The sequence below is a fragment of the Solea senegalensis genome, linkage group LG14, assembly GCF_019176455.1.
Source record: "Solea senegalensis isolate Sse05_10M linkage group LG14, IFAPA_SoseM_1, whole genome shotgun sequence".
Lineage (NCBI taxonomy): Eukaryota > Metazoa > Chordata > Actinopteri > Pleuronectiformes > Soleidae > Solea > Solea senegalensis.
The window spans coordinates 16,284,662-16,306,563 of NC_058034.1; the positions used below are offsets into that span (position 1 = coordinate 16,284,662).

General features: G+C 41.3%; 1 protein-coding gene across 4 annotated transcripts in view; it reads left to right on the top strand.

The window, feature by feature from the left end:
* The window catches only part of pde4ba (phosphodiesterase 4B, cAMP-specific a), a 137,300-nt gene that overhangs the window by 98,236 nt on the left and 17,162 nt on the right, over nt 1–21,902 (top strand). The gene's annotated exons all lie outside the window — the stretch shown is intronic.

Here is a 21,902-nt window from a genome sequence, read left to right on the forward strand (position 1 = left end):
GAACTCCCCGACCTTCTTCACATACACGTGTGTGTGTGTGTGTGTGTGTGCGTGTGTGTGTGTGTGTGCGCACGCTTGGCTGTGGGGCAGTGTGGAAAGGTGTCAAAGAGTTGGCTTTTTTAAATCCCATTGTGCCTTTCCATTGTGTGTGTGTTTTTGCACAAGGTGGACAGCCCATCCTCCTCCTCCCTCCTCCCTCCTCCCTCCTCCTCCTCTGTGACATTTTCCAGATAAGAAACTGCTGTTTGGTCAACACCAAACAATGAGTGCTTTTTAGCTGCACCTCCGCCGACAGTGTGAGGCCTAGAAGCAGCCGCTAGGCAGTTATGGCCAGCAACACGACACGTGTCAATATGTTCTACACTGCACGGAGCTACATGAAAGGTAGGGTTCAAGCAGGCTACATTTTGAATTCAAAAGTCCAAGCCCCTTTCTTCAGACTTTCCTCCGAAGTGTCGGTAACTTTCAATACTTGTCGGTGACGCAGATATTTTTTGTGTACTTGTTCAATTGACAACTTGATGACTAAAAACAACATATACCCTAAAAAGATCACAAAGACATAAAGTTAATCTACTGGTCCAGCGATTGTCCACGAAGAGTGCAGTAGATGTGGGAAGTGTCACACAGTGTTTGACACAGCGTACATGTCACATCCTCCCTGAGTTGCTTTGGGAAATGACTCCATATAAAGTCTTCTCCAAGACCACAGGACCATGTCACCGTCGCTTCTGTCTGTATGGCGTCTTTTTTGAATTCAGAGCTCGCTGGTGGTGTTGTAAATGGTTAATGGTCTGTTTTTATGTCTCGATGACCGCTCAGAGCTGCTTCACACTACACTTTTTTGCCATTCACCCATATACACCCGGCCGCTCACACTTTAATACATTTTCTCACATGGGCATGTAGACAAGTGGAGCTGGGACTCTAACCCACAACCATCCAGTTGAAAGACGACTCGCTCTTCCACCGAGCGACTGTCGCCCCTGTTGTCATGGCGAGCTGCGGCCAGTAACCAGGCTTTGGTTCTTCTGGGAACACTGGGTCCCAGTTCATTTTAGAATTGATTTTAAGGTCCTTTTAATTGCTTAAAAAAACCCACTTGATGGTCTGGCTCCTCCGTTTACTGGCAACCTTTTATATTCCTGTTTGTACCCAGAGCTCTTCTGACGGAAGCCTCTCAACTCGTCCAGATTCTAAGATGAAAACAGAGGCACTGCCAGAGGAGTCTGTGTTTTCCTGTAAATCAAAAATCCAGTTTTTTGTCATTTGTTACGGTGGGTTAATGCTCATGTTTTTGTGTCTGAAATAATTCATAAAATTGGGGGGTGATTTTTGACTTTTCATTTATTTATTTGGGTTTTATCTTAATTTTCTGCCAAATGCCACCTGAATGTTGCACGTTAGACTTTAAAATGTGAAAAGATGTATACCTTATCATATTAAGCTCAATTTTTAAGAATCTTAAACAGTGTTGCATCCCCAGTTTTTACACTGGGCTGCAGTTAAGAACAAGTATATTGAATAGAGTCACAGAAAGATGTAGGCGATTTGTGTCTGCTGGACTCCTCTGTCTACCTGCAGGAACTTGTAGAGGAGAGTAGAAGGCAATGAATCATGAATACCTCATCAATCCCTACATGAATGGTATTTATTTCATTTTAAAATGTGCTAGACTTCCCTTCACTCCCTGGAACAAGTACTTGGTCCAGTGTGTACAGGAATGCACTGAGGAGGTCGCAGAGAGAAGGACAGGAGAGGCAGAGCAGTAGGAGGGATGATATGAGGAGATGAGGAAGGATGAGGTGAGAGGGCAGCAGAGATAAGGGATGTCCTCGGGAGGGGAGGAAGAATACTGTAAACTAGAAGGTTCGAGAGAAGATACAGACACGGGGGAAAAACAGGAAAGAGGGCATTTTATCAGGCTGCTTTTGCAGAGATGAAAACATTTCTGCATAATTTTCTACATATTTTTCAGTTCAATTTTGACTCCCCCCCCCAAACCTCTGTAAATTAAATCTTAAGCTACAGTATACAGCTGTACAGAAACTATACTGTATATGTATTTGTTAATTCCCCCCACCACATACCAAGATCTCATAATAGGTTGTAATGTGACACACACGCCCCCTCCTCCTGCCCAACTAAAGTCTGAGGCTTGAGTAGCAATAACTCTTCCACAGCGGTGCACCTGTCTGCTGCTTCTCACTGACGTAGCCTCGTCTCCAAATAGAGACGGAGATCTGTCGGGGCAACCAGTGTTTCCATCTAACCGTATATTCCCACTGATATACTGATATACACACTGATGTTGAGAGGTTTGTGACACAGGGGGTTTTTGCAGTGATGCCGTTCATTTAAACCCTGTACAAACACCACATCATTTAGTCAGTCAGTCTGACAGAATCTGATGGATTATTTTACGACTGCATTCTTTGGGTCACTTGGTGTCATTGTTGGCCAGGACAGCGGGACCTCGTCCGCTCTCGCTCTGTCTCTGCCGGTACAAACCGTCTTGGGCCGGTGAGGTAATGCTGGACCAGCGCCAGCTCTGTACTCTTGATGTGTGGCATTAGCTAAATATGGGATGGTGTGACTGGGCTATGCATGTGTCTAAATGTCACAGATACAGTATCTGTCAGTCTGCCTCTCGGCTCACACGTCCGCAAAATGCCAACATAAGCTGTTGCCATGACAACGGCTCCCCTCCCTTTCCTGGTAACTCTCGCTCTAATGTGGTCGAAGCTCAGTCTGGTCTTTACAAGTCCACTTAACTCCGGCTTCTCCACTTCTCCTCTTTCTCCGTCAGGTGTCCATGTTTCCAGAAACACGTGTTCTTGGCCTTGTTTCCCCGTGTGTCAGTAGCTAATAGGTCCCAGTATTTCTGTCGCTGGGCGTCTTGTGTTACCTGCCCTCTTTACTGCTTCCCGCACAGGGCTATACCTTAATGCCCTCACATGGGGCTGCCACCAGACGAGCAAAGCAGTCCGGTTACTGTGCAGACCCCAAAAATACTATGTTTAAATCAACTCTACAGCCTCAAGTTAAGTTATTTATGAACATCTGAGGCAACATTTAAGTTTAAGAACTAATGAATACACACTTTAACAATGGTGAACCATAATATATAATAAAACACTAAAAAATGTAAAATATAGGCCGTTAACACATTTTTTATGTGATAGTACAGTACATTAACAATTGTAATAGTAGTAGAAAGAAAGAAAAATAAAGTCAATTTGTAATACTGTCTTATTTCTGCTGCATTTTCCAGCTTGATATTAAAGTAATATTACATGAATACCATGTTATTTGCAAAGTAATATCCAGGTAATAGCTTGATAATAGTAAATGGCCATGTTGTTAATGTACTGTAATGTGCAGTGTTGCCCATGATTGTTCTGTAAGCCTTTAAAAAGCAACAGCCCCATAGTCAAATTGTTCCTTTGCATAATCAAATATTTACCTTTGCAATCGCATGCGGAGACGATTCACGCATTATATTATTACTACACAATGTTGTGCTGTTTTTTAAAGTAGAGTTATGGTTACATTGTATAGTTTCAATGGAGGATTTATGCATTTCACATGTATACTGTATTATATTGCACTATAGTATACTCATGTAACATCAAACCCAGAATCATTATGCTGCGAGGCAATTTAACGTATATTCACACTTTGTTTTGTGTGACTACTGTAATGGTGAGGGTTTTGTGTTTTGATGTGGGGATTTATAATCAGTAAGTCTGTGTTAATTAGAATCCAATGTCACACAACAAAAAAACCCTCCAGTGAGTTTTAATTTACTCTCTGTCTGATACAGATGTGTTTAAGTACTGTATTTAGAATTCTCCGTTGACTTCTGGATGTGATGGGCTGCTTCAAGAAGGTTCCAGCATGAATGGATGTTTGAGAGTTAAATTAAAAGGAGTGGCACAGATTTAAATCATTTCCACTTGTAGCTCTGTTAACGTTAATGTGCTCACTTGTGTCTCCGATGTTGTTGTTCTGGGTTATACTTGAGGGACCATGTTTATATGAGAGGCTTCTCTAAAAGCCTGACATCCCAGGATGTCTTCATTTTATAGATTAGAACATAGATAGATAGGTAGAACATGTGAATACACAAGTATGAATATTATCTGAATGAGTTTGTGTGTGTGTGTGTGTGTGTGTGTGACACCTTTCTGACCATGGAGGGAAGTGCATGCTGGGCAGGATTGTGACACTTATGGGGAAACAGGGCTGTGGGACAACAGAGAGCCCACCACCACCACTGCCACACACATGCAGAAAAACACACACTGGTCCAGGTGTTAAAAAATCCCCACAGGCCTTGTTTTGTTTTGTTTTCCTACAGCGGCTCATCCATGGTTTTTTGCAGGAACAAATGAGTTCCTCTGACGTAACAGGGAGACAAAGAGCAGACGGGGTCTGACCTGCGTCACAGACCTCAGCATGAAAACACTGTCACTAATACTAATACAACGCTTGCATGATTTTGTTTGACTGGCTGTTTGTTGGTTGCATGTGTTGAGTTTGAGAGCGTCAGATCCGGGGATCTGCTCTTGTGTTTTTTTGTGTCTACTTTAATAATGTAACACTTAATATAACCTGTTGAGACACAATACCATGAACAGTGTTTAGTATAGTTATTATTACTATTATACTCATACATATAAGGTTGTAATATGTGGTGAAACTTGACACCGTCACTATGAGCTGTTAAACTGAAGCTCGTTTTGCGTGAGTTCCTCGAAGAAACGCTCCCTGGAACTGGAATGTGGTTCATTCCCAAACAGTGCTTGATTAATTCTTTTAAGAACTCAAGATTTCCATCACACTATGTTAATGAATACTGTATTTCTGTTGTGGCATTTTCCATAAATCTGCTTTCACTATGCTCACTATGAGCTGTTAAGATGATGTAGCTGCTTACTGTACGCCTCCTATATTGCATGTTGTGTTTTAGTTTAGAAAAAAACTAAAAAGTGTCATGTATTTTTTTGGTTCTGTGGATTCTTCAACAGTTATTTGTTTTCTTTAGATTTCGATACTGTTTTATTCTTTCTTTTTTTTAATGCATTTGTAGTTTGTACAGACGAGATTACATCTTTGATCATAGTGTCCGTATTAATAATTAGAAAACCCACTGAGGCTCTTGATACCTGTAGGTGATCATGTCTCAGTGTAGTACTGTAGGTGTGGTCGAGAATTGCTCCAATATTGAAAGTAATTTGGCTAACATTAGACATTAGAGCGGTGGAGCAGTGGAAACACTGTTGGTATACTTAGTTGCTTTGTTTTTTTAATGTGACTCATTGTCTGTACATCAGTACATACTGTAGAGTACAGAGTGTACAGAATCATGTCCTGGTCCACAGTGAGTGATGTATAGAGCAGGGCTTATGGGTGACACGTTGCTCTTTTTTATCAATAAACAATGAAGTGGAGGGAGAAGAAACCTTTACGTGCAGTCTTTCACTCCCTGAAAAAAAAAAAAAATAATAATTTTGTGTGTATTGTTTTCATTAATTGTACTGTATACAGTATGTATCTAAAGGGAGGTGCACTGTTCCCCTGCTCTGTTTTTTGTCTTGTGTTTCTGTGTACAGTCTGTCTGTGTATTTTAAAATGGCTGTTAGGCTGATCAAACATTGCTTTTGTTTTGTTTGTTTTTTTCTCCCCAATTAAAGTTACAAACCGGCACAGTAACACATTTCTTTTGTTTGCAGTTTGAGTAGAATAAGTCTGTTGTGTTTCCCTGGACTTCAGCATGTTCTGTGTATTTTCTGGCGTAATCTGGACATTTTTTTGGTCTTTGATGCGAAAGAACATCTCTTTAAACACAAAATGTTTCTCCATGTCTGGCATACGGCTTCTTCACTGTACTAAATAGCAGGTGTCAGTATTTGCCTGTTTCTGCATGGGCAGCAATCTGTCTCGTTCAGGAGAGGCACAGTGTCAAGACTCATTAAGAAGACTGTAGTTGTTTCCGAGGTGCTTGACGCGGCCTCCTGCATTCTCCTCCTCTCCAGCTTTGCATTGAGTCCTCGTCTGTCTTTCTCACACCCTCGTCATAATGTGCAGTCACAGTCAAAAGGACAATTTGTGTTTTTTTTGCTTTTCACTGATTAGAGGTTTGAATCAGGACAATGGTCCACTCACAGCCGTGTCCTCGGATAACTCCTCTACACACGTTGGCACAATGCTGCAAAGTGCAGGACTAATTGGACATCAGCAAATTGGGCTGAAAAGAGTGTGAATAGTGAATGGCCACATTTGTTTGATGCATGAGAGACAAACACGCGTCGAGAATTCAATAATGGCTCACTAAGAGTTACAAGTTAAGAATTGTTTTTATTGTCGGTGCAGAAACTCCCTCTCTCCTATTGTCCATGTTTGAACAGAATAAATAAACGCGGCGTCGATTGCAAATGATGCTAAAAAAGATTAGCATATTATTTTGTCTAAAAGCCTGGTTTTTGTTGTAGTAAAAATATTTGTATATATATTATACGTGCCAATGCCATTTCTTTTAAACTGGTACAGTAACAGTGATCAACTATGATAAAACTGAAGCTTGTTTTCCATGAGTTCCTCAAAGAAACGCTCCCTCCTCTTGACCCTGAGATAAAGGCCGGGGGCTGCTGTGCCAAACTGGAATGTGGTTCATTCCCAAACAGTGCTTGATTTATTTTTTTAATAAACCAAGATTTCCATCACACTATGGTAATGAATACTGTATTTATGTTGTGGCATTTTCCATAAATCTGCTTTCAATAGTCCTGGAAGCTGATTTGATGATTTCACTTGTTTGTCACGATAGTCAGACCACTTTCATTTTATTCCTCTTTTTTGTTAACTCCTCATTTTTGGCCGGAGCTGTGGCATGGTGGAATATGTCCTAAAAATGTTCCTCTGTGAGGGTTTATTACTTAGCTTGCTTTTTGCCTGTCTTTATTTCTTTGTTTTTGTTTTTTATTTTGTTTTTTAAGCTGTGCTCAAACACCCCGAGTGGACTTAATGTACCCGTGTGGAAGCATCATCCTCGTCTCCATGTAAACAGAGAACCAGATGCTATTTGACTCCCAGCTTTATTTAAAGATACAGGACAAACTGAATTAAAAGACTGGTTGGTGCTTGCTTGGTTGTGGTGGAACAGCTTGGTATTCACTGTAGAATAATCGTAAACTCTCAAACCTTATGATGTTAAGTAGATATATAGGATATCTTTATCGTTTTTAAGCTTTCTGTCTTGAGTATTTGATGGATAAAGGTCTGTATAGACCCAGTAAAGTTCAGGTGCCGTTATGTAAAATGCAGGTGACAAAGTGTTTGAACACTGAGCTCATTGATTGCTTGTTTTGTGATGTTCTTTGAATGCACTAAAAGAAGCTGAGATGTCTCCTTACTAGTCTGCAGACCTCTCTCAGTATTAGACCACAAACTGTCCTCTCTATTTTACATCGACTCTACATTGAGCACTTGCTGCCAGTAACACTGATTTGACACTTTGAAAACGTCATGTGTATCCAAGCCGGGCGACTTTGACAAATGCTCACGTCCACAAGTGTGTGTTGGTTTACAAAATCCTCTCTATTTTTTTTGCCTAAACAGCACCTTGCGTCATCAGGTGAAGTCTACTTGTTTATGTACTGTATGTAAGTGAGACCTGTCATCTCTCCGTGTGTGTGTGTGTGTGTGTGTGTGTGTGTGTGTGTGACAGATGTGGACAGCTATATGTTTGCTCTCAGAGAGGAGACGAGGAATATCGCGGCCCTCCTCTAAACCGCCCGCGTTCCCTCTCGGCTCAGATCTGGCCGTTGTTTATATTATCGGACTCTTGGAGACAAGCTGACGTCATGAATAACATTTTCTACCCCGGGGCTTCTGTGTCACACAGGCCACAGTCAGCGTTTGTCTGCAAACGTGTCACAGTGTATGGTGACTGTAATTTCAGCCCTCTTACTCACATCCCCACCTTGTCAGTGGAGATAAGAGAGACGTGTTTTTGTTTGTTGTGGAGACCGGGTTGTTGGGAAAAATCAGCGAGGGGTTTTTTTTTTGGACACAGAAAGATCAAGTGAGCTCAGGAGGTTTGCGGTCACTGCTCAGTTACTCCTTGATCCAATATTCTTTTAATTACATTCAACTGTCTCTGTTTGGTTTGTCTTCCATGATTCCTTCTATATTATAACATAGACATGAAAAATAATCATGAAGGCGAATATTCAGGAGACAAAAGATCACATGAAATGTCTAGTTCTACCAAAGTCTCCCCCATACATGTTCTGTCAGATGAAATGACTTAAAACCAAATAAATGCACTGACACTTTTGTAAAAAAACATGGTTGGAAACAGTAGAACAATGATTGTCAACTCCCTCAAACCCTACAATGTGATTTTCAATAAGCAGGTTGTAATGTACTGTATCTACAGCACCACTTTAGCATCAATCAATACCACAATGACACCAATTTTAGTGATAAACATTTTAGCGTGTGGGTTTACAGTCTTAGCAAAATTGCTCAATATCAATTTATTATCGACTATTTTTTCACTATAATCAGTTAAAAGTTAATAAAATGTCAGGATGGGTGGTAGAGGTTGGAGAGAATTAGAGGGAAATGGGAGGCCCATCCACATTCAAAGAATGTGCGCAGCATCTTGACAGAGCTCTGTCTGTTTGTTGAAAAGAAAACACAGTGTCGTTCCAGACAGGAAAAAAAAAAATACAACTGCAACAAGAGGCACATAAATGATTTACTGTTCCCCCAAATCTATTTTTGTCAACACACTGCTCATCTAATCATCCCAGTAGTAGTAATCTGTGTCTATTTCCTTAATTCTGTCAGTTCAGAGCCTTGATTTCCAATAAAATGCAAAACTTAAAAACTCCTCTGTTCTTTGCCTCTTTCCAGAAATGTTGTGTCTTTTCTGAGAAACACTTGAGTGGGGGAGGGATGTGTTTGCTTATTTGTATGCTGGAAATTTGTTGCATAAGAGTTCAGCCCATTACCACATTATTATGTTGGAAAGACACGCTTGTGTGTCAGTGCCGTTGCTAAACCCTCTTTGTCCTTTGAAGCTCCCTCTTGCTCTTATTAGCACTTTTCTGTTTTGCTTCACTTGCTTTTATTTTCATAGTTGGACTAAATGAGAACAAACAAACATTTGTTGCCAGTGAGCCGATCGCAGATGTGTCACTAGTGTCTGAGGGTGTGAAAGAGTCTTATGTTGATCTAAGGTCTTTGTTTGGAACATCTGTTAACTATTGTATGTCAAGGAGGCATAAGTGACAGAAGCCTACCTTTTTCTGCTCTCTTTTGACCCTTGTTTGATGTTCTGTAAGCGTAATGCTGGGTTTAACAATAGTTGTACTAATGCAAACTAAGAAATGACTCAGTTTCTGAAACAAAATGTGGTTTGGATTTGGATTTCCAGGGGAACGTTAGTAGCAGGAACTCATCAAGATTAAGTTAACAGAGTAAACATGTAGTTAGTGACAAGCTGTTACACAAAAAGGTTGATGACACACTAGAGGTTTGAGGAGCCAAAAATCTTGTACACAAACAAACACACACACACAGGCACCAGCAGAATATTAGGGATCATATAGAATAGACTGCGGCCTGCGTTGAACAAACAGCAGTCGCAAGGGAGTGACACTTTGTGGCTGGTTATTTTGGTATTATTCCCAAAGGAAATGCTAAAAAAACGCGGACCGAACCGTCCCACTCAGTGGACACACGGTGATAATCATGAACATATTGCTATTGTGGGGAGACAGGTGAGCCAAAAAGCAGCAGGGATACAGCACACACACACACACAAGCCTGACACAGTAGACGTGGAACACATCCAGTACACTTACAGTTAACCTGCTGTGTTTGCCGACATTACTAATTACTAAGCTGGGCAGCATGTTAATAACCGACACAACTAGAAAAACATGGACGTAAAATCAAACTATATGTGTGTATCCAGGTTGTGTAAACTGGTTGTCCAGTCTGGTCACGTTTCTCCATCCCGCTGCCCTCTTGAACTCTTAAGTGTCAGTCAGGCGTCCAGCACGGGGGTTAAAGGGGGTTTGAGGTTTCTACCCAAGAGTTACTTTCAGAGTATCCAGGCACAGCCACCGGTGTGTGAACAGCAATAAGGAATTTATTTCTATGAAAGTGAGCTCACACAAAAAAAAAACTCCCAGTGTCTCAAGCACTGGAAAATATTTGATTATAAATGTCCATCACGAGCTGCTATAATGGTAGTGGTGAGTTCATCATTTAATTGAAAGTAATCCAAGTGTTAAAGTGGGGCGAGAAATGTCAGGCATGGCTCTGCCTTCACTCATGTCCAGTGTCATAAACACGTCGCGGTGCCAAGTATTTACCCTACTCACAGCTCTCTGCATCAGCTGGCACAGACACTTGTGGCTCCCTGCCAGAGGATATCAGCTGAGTTTTTGGAAAAGACCTGCTTGCATGTGCATGACGGGATACAGTATGTATATGTTTTTTCTACATCTGTGAGGATGTACACAAAGGACGGATGTAGTTGTTGGTTAAGTCATGATGAAGTCACAGGATATGTTACTTGTGGTCATTAGTTGCTCATGAGTTGATGACGATGCAGACAGAAGTTCTAGACTCTGAGTGAATCATGTGAAAATATCATTGGTGAATGACAGCATGAAGGATCTTGGTTCAAACATGGCCTTCATATGTGGACTTTACATGTTTTACATGTGTCCAAAGACATGCAGATTGGGGTTAGGTTCATTGCAGACTCTAAATTGACCACATGTGTGAATGCTTGTTTGTCCATGCATTGGTGGCCCTGTGATAAGCAGCTGTTTAGGGTGTAACCTCTGGTCAAATGTCAAATGGGAGTGGCTACACATCCCCTCCAGACTTCAAAGTGGTCAAGATAATGGATGTATAATTTTTGAATATGATAATACAGCAAACATTTTTTTTTTCATCCTGTTTCTCTTGAAATTGCATTTTCCAGCTCGCAAACAAACCTTCCAGCAGTATCTCTGTGTCCTCTCAGTGACGACTGTTTGGACCGAGCTCAAGGCCGACTAGAAACGAAATGACTACAAATGTCAGTGCAGGTTTTTGTGCAGACTGTTATACAAAGCAGATCCTACAACAGTTGTTGATTAAATTCCACTTCCTGCCTAAGTTTATTTCTCCAATGTAAGAAAATGAATTGCACCACATGTCGGAACAGAACTGGAGTCTTCCTAATTCACTGTTATGTCCGAGCGCTCGTCGTGTGGTTGTTGCAGTTGTTTATATGTGGTTGTTTTGTTAGCTGCCTTACAAAAATGTATAAGTATGCGTTTTACATTTAAAATGCACCTCCATGTTGCTCTCCTGTGTGGAGTCTGGACATCTTGTTATGTCATCCTGACTAATGGTTCATTGTAAATCACGAGACAAAATCATCCACATGTGGGTCTGGACTTGAAAATATTCACTGTACAAAAGTGTCTTGCGTGTTGTTTTTCTTACTTGTTACGTGTATTTGGTAATTAAGGTAATTTAAGCTTTGCTGTTTGTTCACCACCACACGCACGCACGCACGCACACACACACGCACGCACGCACAGACACACACATGTCTGCACAAAATCAGTGTCACTTCCCTTTTTTAATAAATGAGAATGACTCTTCACAGAAAGTGGCTTAACACATATAATTTTTGGTTTTCTTCTTCCCTTTTCAATCACACAGTCCAAACTATAAATACTGAAACACTTCTTGCAAAGGGAACTTATTTCTCATTGACTAAGTTCAAGTTTCAAAGGCCTATATTAAAATAATAATTCACCATCTGTAAGTAAACGTCCAGCAAATTTCCAAAGATGTGTCAATCCGTCAGTCGGCTCTGTGAGGGCTGAACGGCTAGCATATGAGCACCATGTGGTTTTTTTTCTGCTATGTAAGCCTTACATAACTCCACTCCAGTTGTTGTTTGATTATTTTGCTCTCATGGAGTCCCGTTCCATGCCAGGTTTTAGCTTCAGCTTGCCACAGAGAGAGAGAGAGAGAGAGAGAGAGAGAGCAGGTTCAGAAAGCTGGAACCATGCTCTCTGCAAGTATTTGAATTATGCCATTGACGTCAGCACAGTCATAAAGTAGACTGCTGCTCTTCCCCTGAAGTATTCCCTTGCCAGAAGGCCTGTTCAGCTCAATGCAGATGGATTCAAACGCTCTCTGCTTCACAGACAGGCCCTTTTGTTTGGGTATTTGGGAAGCATTAGGACTCCCACCACCAAAAAAACACCACCACCACTACCGTGCCATCTTTGTGGAACGGGACAGAAAGCAGCTTTCTCAACGGATGACAAAATAGCCCACTTCAATAAAAATCCTCCCGATTATTCTCAACCAGAAAACAAAAACAGCCAAATCATGGTTTGGTACTGATTACTCTGTGGTAACATGGCTGATTTTCTGGCAGAGACATCTTTGTTTTTTTCTGAAACCACTGTCAATGAACGTCAAACGTCTATTTAGTTGTCAGGAGGTTTTATTTAGCCAGTGGACACACACACACACACACACACACAACCAATCTGGTCCTGCATGCTCACTATAACTGCACTCTTGGTTCCACACATAAACACATGTACACATGTGTGCCGATGCTCTGCCTCGCACTGAAACCCTCAGAATGCTTACCCACCATACGGAGACATGCCATTTAAGGTAATATGATGATTGTTTCAGCTGGTCCTCATATGTTACTGGAGACACTGATCCTTCATCGCACGCAAACCCCTTTGTCATAGAATCCCTCTGGTGACTCTCTTCACCCTGCTCATCGAATCTGCTCTCGGTCCTGAACTCGACTCGTCTGACCTGGCCCCGCTTCACAGCCGGCACAGCTAAACATGCTGAAGATGATGTTAATAAGGCAGCTGGAAAAGTATCGGGTCCAACATTTTCCCCCCCTCCGCTTCCATGTAATGTTACATAAACATCAAAGCCAGAGAAAAAAAGAAAAAGAGAAAAGGCTTCATACATGCACTGAGTCTGTTCTAATTATATGTGACTTCTGAGGTTGTTTACATACGAATTACTTGAAATTAGACGTGTCAAAGTGAGCCAGTGACTCCAGGTTTAGGAGGAACAGCTTTAAAACAAACTGATTAATCTTATTAGTAAGAGCACTGTAATAATTGTAATGCTATGATTTTATCTGTAAGGGACCTGGTTGGACCATGGAAAACAAGTGTCTGAGGCACTTCCCCTGGATTCCTCATGTTCTTTGGCCTGACTTGTGACATGCCTGCATGAAATTAAAGCTCTTGCTCCATGTAGGAAACCATTACTCAGAATTCCTAAAAATGACGTAATTCCTGCATTGTAGGTTAATTGAGAACTCAGGTTCTCGTAAATCCCTGTCCAGTAAACATATTACAGAAGAATCATGTCCCATTTAGTCTTTCACTTTTTCCATTTTTGTCCCGTCATTGTTTGTTTGTTTGCTTCTAATTGTGTTGGCCTAAGAAATTGAGGACTAGTTCAGCACTCATCTTTTTTTTTACTTGCTTGTAGTGTGGTGTCTTTGTGCTGTAACTTCATTACAATTACACATTGGAAACCTTGTTATGTAAAAATAACTTTTAAATAAGTCAACTTTAATAATATCTCCTCCCAGAGAGAGGTTAGATAATCCTCTGTTGTCACTTGTGTCTTCATAGGAACTGTATCTGTGACATGATTTAAGGAAACTAAAACCTCAAAATGAAAATAAAAGTATCTTAATTCGAAGAGAGCAATATTTATTTATTTTTTTTTATAATATTAGTAAACCAACTCTTTATGTGCGCTTGAAAGGAGCAGCACATCAGGTTAAGATGTATAGACTTCTTTGGAAAATAAATCACAGTCCGACAAATCGCTATGTTTTAAATTAAGTCTGAGTCCATCTGTGATCAAACGCTTTCCTCTGACTTTATAGAAACTGAGCTTGATCCAGCTGGAACAGCTGCACGCCGGCCTGTTCTGATTATGTAAAAGTTTTTCCTGATGATCGCAGAAATCTCTCATCATCCCTGACATCAGATGTGCCCATGCACCGACAGAAAAACCTCTGTAATTTTAAATCTAGATGCGGCTTTGAAAACCTAGGAAATCGGCATCAGTGATAGTTGTTTGGCTCCTCTGATCCACGCTAATCAACCCAAGGGGCGAATGCCAGTCAGCGTGACAATGGGGGCCATTCAGTCCACTCACTACCGTTGCTACTAATTAACCTCAGGTACGACAGACAAAGCCTGATCTGTTTCTCTGTGTTTTTGTGTATCATATGTGTGGACATGTTCGACTGTATATACGCTACAAATCAAGACAGTGAGACGCGAACATTTGCCGAAAAGAATATGTGAGTTTCATGAGAGAAGGGGCCAAAACAGATGGAGGAGGATGAGGGGGATGGTGCAGCTCAAGGACAAAACCTTGTTACACTCGCAGGTCCCCTGAGCAGACTTGCTTTTAGGACAGAGTGCCTCAGTGACGCATTAACTTTTTTATCAGACAGAGATAGATAGAGCAGAACAAAACATGTACGATTTTTTACACCACAATATAACAGCTAATAAGATAGATGAGAGTACCGTATCTGAGACGCCTCAGTGACCCTTCAGACTGTGTGATGTCAGACTGTCTCTCAGCTCGTTTACTTCTCACAGTCTCAGTCACCGCCCATATGTGTAAAACACTGTGTGTGAAGAGCATTCATGAGAGTGAATTATGTTGATGCTACAGTATGTGTGCGAGTAGCATGTGTAAGGCATGACTTGGTCTGAATAACTGGGTTTTTTTTAAAGGAATACTTCACCGATTTGCATTTAGCTTTACTAGAGGGGTAAATTGGGCTTCTCAACCTCAGTTTCCCATGAGTTGAGAAAAATCGTCATTCTTTTCTTTGTTATGTGCCCACCAGTGACACTTGGTCCTGTTAGCATAACCATTAGCAAAGATGGTGACACTTTGACACTGTTTACATCCTGGGAATGAGGTCCCGACCCCCCTACGAGTGGGTCTAAAAAGTGCGGAAAAGTGCATTCGAGAGCTACATCACAGAGATGTGCGCAAGCAGTTTGGGGTCAGAAAACACACTCGTACCATTAACCTGTACAACAGTCCAACACATAAGATGCCTACTTGTAGCACCAGCAAGTTCTTCAGAATCCCAAGCATTAAAAAGAGAAAACTGTGGTGATGCTACTGCAGTCAAAGAGGCTCGCGTTTTTAGTGCTCACTTCTTTTCATGTAAGTTATCATTTATCAGCTCTTTCTGTTAGATTACAGAAATGTGTGTGTCAATGTACACATGTATATGAAACCTATGCTGCCTAAAGTTATGTTGTGGTCTTGGACGTAGCTAGCTTGTAGTTAGCTGCCGGCCGGCTAGTGAGTTGACAAGGAAACATGTTGTGCTAAAAGTGTTCCTTATAAGACTTGTATGCGCATAGACTTTCTCGCGTGTTTAACTATAAGGGAAGAGTGAATAGCTGGCCACTGGATATCTGGCCACTTGCTAATATCATCTATCTTTTATAGAAGCTGGGTCAAGCAGACTATTGCCTTCGGCTAGTACGAATTTATTTAGGTATTGTTTGCGGTCACGAAAGAACGTATTCAGAATTATTTGGTGGAGGACCGTGGATGTACATGCTATTCGCTTACCTGTTGTGGTGTTTTCTGACCCCAAACTGCACGCACATTCTCGCTAGGCTTGGAATGTTTGTATACAATGAAAGGGTCTATTAGCGTTGCAGTTTCAATCCTCGGAACAAGGTTCGGACCAACTGGTGGACACATAACAAAAAAAATTAAAAAAGGAAAAAGAGGTTGGTAAGCACAATTTTGCAAAAATACTACCCCTATTCTAGTAGTACTATTATACTAGTATTAACCCTAATCATAACCAGGAATGCCTACCCTTAATCTGACCACAATTCAAATATTAGCCTTATGTAAGCAGTTCTTAAGGAATTAGATTCTGCCTCATTAGGACCAGGTTTTTGTCTTCATGACTTTATCGGCTACAAGTCCTGATAAGGTCCTAAGTACATGCACGCACATACACACTTATACACTCACTTTATTACTTACATACATAATAAATATCTAATCAGCCAATCACCTGGCTGCAATGTAATGGGGAAGAAAAGCGACTTTGAACTTGGTATGGTTGTTGGTGCCAGACAGGCTGGACTGAGTATTTCAGAAACTACTGATCTCCTGGGATTTTTCATGCACAGTCATCTCAAGGGTCAGAAGAAAGAGAAAAATATCCAGTAAGCAGCAGCTTTCTGGGTGAACATGCCCAATGTTCATGTCGGAGGTAATAGAGAAGAATGGCCAGCCTGGTTTAAAACCATAGACAGGCAACGGTAACTTGTAAATCTTTGATGCAGATGGGCGGCAGTCTGCCGGACTGTGTCTCTTTATTAGGTGTCCTGTGTATCTGTTAAAGTGGCTGAATGAAGAGAGATAATATCAACAAATATTCAGCAGTAATCATTAATAATCATTAGTTGCAGTCTTGTCCAGCCTTCTCAAGAGCAATGAATCCTGTGTAAATTGGGCAATTTATGTTCTTTTAAACAAAGCCTTCAGTTTTTTGTCTGGATTCAGACAGTTTGATTAACACAGGGAACCTTTTTCTCTTCCTACACCAATGATCCTGTGGGAGATCTATACGTGCTGCTAAGATTTATTGCCGACCGTACTTTATCATCAAGTTCTATAGTAAATCACATAGGAATGTGTAGGACAGGGAACACTGTGTCCAATGGGTGAGGGGAGAGAAGAGCAGGCAAGGACATGGGGTCTAACAAACACTCACACACACATGAACACATGCATGGCAGCTACATGTGACCCAGTCAAAGCCTTTTTGTTCGAGGTTTTGTGACTGTATGTCAGTCGGAATGCAAGCAGATGAGCCACAGTCACATGAATATGACACTGAAGGAACGTCACTTTATATACGTGAGAATATTTCCTGCTAGTGCTACACGTAAGTAAGAGTTGGCTCTCTTACTGTTTTAAATTCTGTTCCACCAAATTAGATCCAAAGTTGGAATAGTTCAACTTGCCCGCCAAATTCACATGACGTCACTGACATCCTCACATCATGATGCTGAGAAGATCGTAGTAGTGGTGTGTGGTCACTCAGAGATCTAACACACATTAACACTGACACCACCCCTACCTTTAATCTGAGTTAAATCTGAACATCAGCTTCATGGTTGATGGTGAGAACAAACAGTCATTCTTCCTCTCCTCTTTTTCGGTGGCAATACGTGGGCTTCTGGATTTTTACATCACTTCGTCAACAGACACAGTTGACACAGGTTACACAGAAATTATTTTGAGGCATGTTACGTGTGATTGATTAACACTCTTGTTGATTAGTGAGTGTTGCATGTGCAAATAAGCACCTTTTTTTTACCTTGGATGAGGCCAGCAAGATCAATGATAAGATAAGCTAATTATAGTGTAGTAACTACAAATGAGTTCATGCAATACTGTTTAAGCCTATCAGCAAACAACATAATAATTTCATAATCGATTATTGATGTTAGTTTATTTATTTTTATAAATAATTTATTAGTGGCTCAAAGTTGTTTGACTTATAAGTGTCTGTTTCTACTGTGCCCCACAGACATAAATTTACCCTTTAAAACTGCTGCAAATTTCGTAGGTGGTGAACCCGTATGCAAATTCTTCATGACCACAGAATGTCCACTCGTCGTTTCTTTTTCTCCTCTGCTTGTAAATCACAACCGCAGGGTAACAAAATCCCAATGCCCTCTATTAAGACATCATTTATATTCAACCTCCCCGTAAATCGGATAAATCACGCTAACAAAGCGCAGGCCCATGATGTCATTTAGTCACTTCACAGAGCCTGGTTCACAGAAATGTTTTAATCAGCCGTCCTTGCAGTGCCACAGAACTTGCTCAGAAAACCACAGACTCCTCCATCGCCCCCTTTTTTACGTACGAGTTGTCACCGGTTGATTTTGCAATGTTGTGCATGTGAAGTCATAATTCAGCGTGTTAGAAGTGGTAGGGCAGCAGTGGAGCGGCCCGCTGCCTCACCACCGTCTCTGGTCTTTGTTAGGAAGTGTTGTGTAACCACACGGAGGGTTTCTGATCAACTCAGCTCTGTTTCTTGTAAAGCAAGAGACGCCATTAAAGAATGCCCCCCCCCCCTCTTTATTTCTCTCTCTGTGTGTCTCTCCAGGACCTGGCAGTGCTGCCAGTCAGCCCGCGTCAAAGTTTGGCTTTCTCTTTATGAGAGTGTGTGTGGTCTGTTTATGTCAGGTTCACTGGAAATGTGGGACGTCACCCCTCAAATGTCTGGATGTTTACATGATGAATGCTTGGTCAAAAGAGTGAGTGCAGAAATTAGCATCAGAGGAAAATGAGAGCTTGTTTGCTGCGGTTTGACCTCTTTCACTGTGCATTTGTAAGTGTGTCTATGCTCGTGTAGTCTGTGGATCTTCCCACTCTTGATTTATTTACAAATGCTATATACGCTGTAGATGTTGGCAGCTGATAATGCGCCGTAGTCCTTCTCCTGCTCTGTTGCCTCTACCATAGCATCACAGGCAGAAAACCGACTCTTCTCCACAGCAAGAGGATGAGAGCCTTCAGCTGTTTCACTCAATCACATACGCACACACGTGTGGGGTCAACTCTTCTGCTCTGATGTCCTGCGAGTTCACTTTTCCTGTCATGTTCAGTGTAGAGTGTGTGTAATGCACAGTGTCTTTTACTTCAGCACAAACTGAAAACAAATACACACAATAAAAACACCTCAGAAAACCAAAACACAGCAAACCTGCATTAAAATCAGTTGATACAATTCCTATCTCCATGTCGTCATCCTGCATTTAATCTGCATATATACTGCCGTTTGTAGAACTATGAAGAGCTTTCTCGAGGGTGACAATGTTCTTTTACTACTCTTTAATCTGCTCAGTTAAGCCTCATGAAATAAAAACAAAATATTAAACTGAAAGAAAGACGACCATGGTGCTGACCTTTCCCCTCATTGTCCCTTCCTGACATTTTTTTGTGTGAGTGGACTCATGAGAGAATACGGCTGATGTTTACATTTACAGGACATTTGTTTGTGTCTAAATTGAAATTGACGTGTCAGACCAGGCCAGGTCTGGAAATTGATCACAGAAAGGCCAAGGTGGAAGTGGTGGTGTTGCTTTGATGGTTCCCTTGGTCATGTATGCCGAGTGTACAGTGAGCAGAGCAGTGCGTCTCTCAGCAGTTCGGATTTAAAGCTCAAACACACAGAGTCTAGATTAGGAGGATTAGAAGGAAACTTTTCATGCTCGATTCTTGGCGTTTCCATCCATACTTAGACTGTTTGCAGCCGTCTCACTTTACCAGTGCTATGTAGCTGTTGTGCTTCAGCCTCATCTACATTAGTCTTGACATAAAACACATCACACATCACGCATGTGCAGTCTGCCAAATTCACTGGGCAACACAAAATCACAACACGGATGTAGACTCATGTATAGCTGATGGGCTCAATCAGCATAGTGTGAAACTCATTTCGCAATGGTTTGAATGTAACAGACATTCATATTATATTTAAAATGGAAGAATTCAAATGAAAAACTAAGCCAATATAAAAGGAAAAATGTTTCTATAGCACCAAAAAAAAACAGGATTTCTGTTCTCAAGGCACTTAACAGAATGAATCAGAGACTTCACATTATTTTGGCGATAAGATAAAAATCTAAAAGTTCATGCTAGCATTTGGTAGACATTTGAGAGAAAAACCTCTGGCAGACTCAGAGGCTCCGTTCAGACCTGGTATTAACATCTGTCAAGAGTAATGTGATCACAAAGGGACAGCCCTTGGACAGACATGGGGATGCCACTGTGGTCCCACTTGTTGATTTATTTGTAGCCACAGTTTTTCGAATGGTTAAAATCTTATATCATTTTAAAGCAGTAAGTATCCATTTTATTTTTCATTGGGACTGACCAGGATGGACAAATAAAGTAGGTAGGAGCTGCTGGGCAGGAGGAATAAAGGAAGACCACAGAGAAGGTTCATGGATGTTGTGAAAGATGACATGAGGACAGTTGATGTTAATAAAAGAGGACGCAAAGCGTAGGAAAACATGGAGACAGATGATCTGCTGTGGCGACCCCTAAAGGGAGAAAAAAAAAGATATAATATTTAAAGCACACGGACGTGGGTTTGATGGTTTCTGCAGATATCACAAAACATTGTGAAACAGCTGAGTCATTGCCTAATGCTTCAATGCGTACCACATAAATATATATATTTTTTTATTATTATTTGAATGTTGGTGAACAGGATCCAGCGCCGGAGTAAACACTGGTGGGATTGGCTTGGCTTGCCAACACGGCAAGGATCAGAGTACAACTGTTGTACAAGCGTTATAGTTAAGTGGCTCTGGCACCTACCTAGAGCTTGGATTTAGTGTGTGGGGACCCACAAGGAGCTGGCCCCGAGACTAGTCTTAGGTCCTGACTCACTAAACCAGAATTGAATGCTCTGGACCCCATTTATGTGTGTTTTGAAGTCAAAGTCATGAAAGCAGTTAAGAGCTACGACCGTCATTCTGTCAGTTTACTTTTCCCAAAGAAAAACATGCATATATTATAGCACATGTGGATTGCATCTGCACACCTTGACCATGACCTTTTAAAATGGATCTTTTTTTTTGTCTGCTTGGTAGCCAATGGTAAATAAGACAGCTAAGTTTGACCCAGCCGTCATGTGTTTGAATCCAGCTTGTTTACCGTCTTAAAGACTTGCTGACTGCCTATGTTTGCCTGTTGTTGCCTTTCGTGGACCAATGCCAACCTGCACATCAGTGGAATAATGTCAAACATTTACATACGCAATCTTGAACCTGTGACCTTTAACTATACCATGCGCTCTGACATTACAGTTGCATAGTTGCTTCGGAGTGTCTTTGCTGAAAATCAAAAATCTCTACTTCTCAAACCTTGGACGTCCTGATGATGGAGTTAATTCTTGTGCATTTGGTCTTTCCATTCTTATATATACTGTATATATTCAGCAGAATGACAAAAGAAACATCATCATCCACAAGTTTGTGCTAGTACGCTTTTTAATACTATGCCACAAGCTAAAGATAATGTCTTTTGTCATTTTTCTTTGCATAGAGTGACAAAATTGGGAAGACCTATCCTCAGCCAGAACAGTTTCTTGCTGTCTCAGCAGGGTTTAAAGGTTCAAATATGAAAAATGTAACAGGGACAAAGGCTTTTCTGTGCAACTCAAAAAAAAAGAAAAGAAAGAAAAAAAAAACACCTCAAAAGTTTCGGGAATACTGAGAAAAAAAAAAGTGAAATAAGTAAAACCCGTTTCAGCATCAAATGCTGTTGGTGGTGGAACTAAACAGATACACACTCCCTCTGTTTTTCTCACAGCCCTCATCAGCATGAGGGCAGGCTGTGGGCAGAGGGCCAGGTGCCTCTCATGTTTGGGAGAGCAAACAGGCTCGTGTCTTTGATGGTGAGGAGATCAGAGCAAGGGACACATTCTACGTGGCCATGCTAAGGTCACCGCAGTGCACACCCTGCTACCATGTTGTGCTCTGCAGCTAGGAGACCTGCAGTACACACAATGCTGGAGCGGCAGACGTTTTGTGTGTACAGTATGTGTGTCTTTTGTGTGTTTGTCCAATGCCAACCCCTCTGCTTTCCGACAGAGTCACTTTAACCTTGTCATACAGTTACTCAGTTGTTGAACAACAGGAACGCGGCTGAAATATGGAGTATTTTAGTACACTGTGTGTTTTTGTCATCATCTACATGCTGCAGTGTTG